This window comes from Macadamia integrifolia, chromosome 9, assembly GCF_013358625.1.
Source record: "Macadamia integrifolia cultivar HAES 741 chromosome 9, SCU_Mint_v3, whole genome shotgun sequence".
Taxonomy (NCBI): domain Eukaryota; kingdom Viridiplantae; phylum Streptophyta; class Magnoliopsida; order Proteales; family Proteaceae; genus Macadamia; species Macadamia integrifolia.
Genome location: NC_056565.1, coordinates 41,466,347 through 41,468,124, shown reverse-complemented (window position 1 = coordinate 41,468,124; position 1,778 = coordinate 41,466,347).

Here is a 1,778-nt window from a genome sequence, read left to right as displayed (position 1 = left end):
CAGGGGTGTAAGTTTGACCCTAATTATCTAAATTTGTCTTGATTCATTATGAACTTGAATAAGGCTTGGGTTAAGATTTATAATCTTGAGGATGCATTAGGATTGCAATACACTACATTGACTATGAGGTAGGGTTAGATTGAGGCCAACCTTGGTTTCAAGCATGATTTATATAATATAATATAATATAGGGTTATCATTCTATTATTTTATTCAAAATAATGAAATTTCCATCATTGATTCTTATTGTCACACCCTGTTCACACAGAACCGGACCAGTGACTGGGTTAACTCCGGTTAACCCAAACCTGCCAGGATCATCTGATACAGTATCCAACCACAGCATACACACAACTAAGAAAATCATTCAAGAGTTCAGCGGAAGACTTAATTTACCTGTAATTTTCCCCAATATACTTGATACCCAAATTGTAATACATAGTTAAGTACATGTGGGCCCGCATGTATGATAGTTACACAAGAAGAATACAATTTACACATCAAGTACACAAAAGGGATCACCAAAAATTCAAAGAGTAAGCTCAGCTCGGTATCAAAACTGTGGTCCCACAGCACAGCCCTCGCACGAGCAATCCGTGCCGTGCTCTAATTCCTTGGGGACCCACCAATCATCTTTAGGGAATTCAACTGTGGGCCCCGACCCTTGCTCTTTAGGTTGATGACCTGCAAAATCCTCTAAAAAGGGGTGCACACGTGGGATGAGCTCACTAGCTCAGTAAGTGAAAAGAAGGACCACACAGCAGTCCACACAACAATCACAACCATATGCACTATATGCTATGCAATTCATTTTTAATCACATCCACCTAACAACATTACTAAGTTTTTGGTTTAGTGCTACTACAACCACAGTGCGCGTATACTCCGGGTACGAGCCGCGAACTTCATCCCACGATACGCCCATAGGGCTGTCGGAGAAGGGCCACCGTGAGTACTCGAAAAAGTAAAACATGCCGACCACCGGCTCTCAACATAAAAGTAAATGACAGAAAATAAATGTGCTGACTATAGTAATTTAAAAGCAGTACGATTGGCCCTCTTGAATATACCACCGAGGTTACCGACTGTCCTAATGACCAACCGGGCGTATGTCTACCAGCCACAGTGACCCAACAACCGCGACCACTGCTTTCCCCCAAATGGTAACCCAACACCTCAACCCCTACTGGGAAGGGTCGTAGCACGGGAAGATAATAATCCTACACCGCATGCTCCTATATGACATAGTATGATTGCATAGTGCCTCCACGTCCCATTCCAGGGGTCACCATTGCACTCATTTCCAAGCCGGCTACGGCATCTAGTCTATTAATGCATTATGCACAATGATGTCAACATTCATCACATAAGCACATCACCATTTGACATTAAGAAAATAAACACAACACACATGACATACAAATATGAGGATGACTAAGCTACATAGCATTTGCATGATGACATGGCTAGTCTAGATACAATTAAATGAATGCCAAACAAGCCTTGAAACAAGGTCAAACATCCTCTCCCCACTTACCTGTTGTGTACAAAGATTCACGCCTGGTACGGGTGAGATCCGATGGAAAAGTGTAAGTTTTGGTGAACCTATCATAAGTGAATGGGGTTAGTATTTCACCACTTTGGGGTCAAAAATAACAATATTTGGTGATAAAATCATGTTTAGAATCCTAAAAGAAAGTCGTACGTCCGTTTTGGGTCCATTCAGACTTAAAAATCACGTCGGGAGCCTCTCGGGTGGGTCGAACAGCCCACCTGTC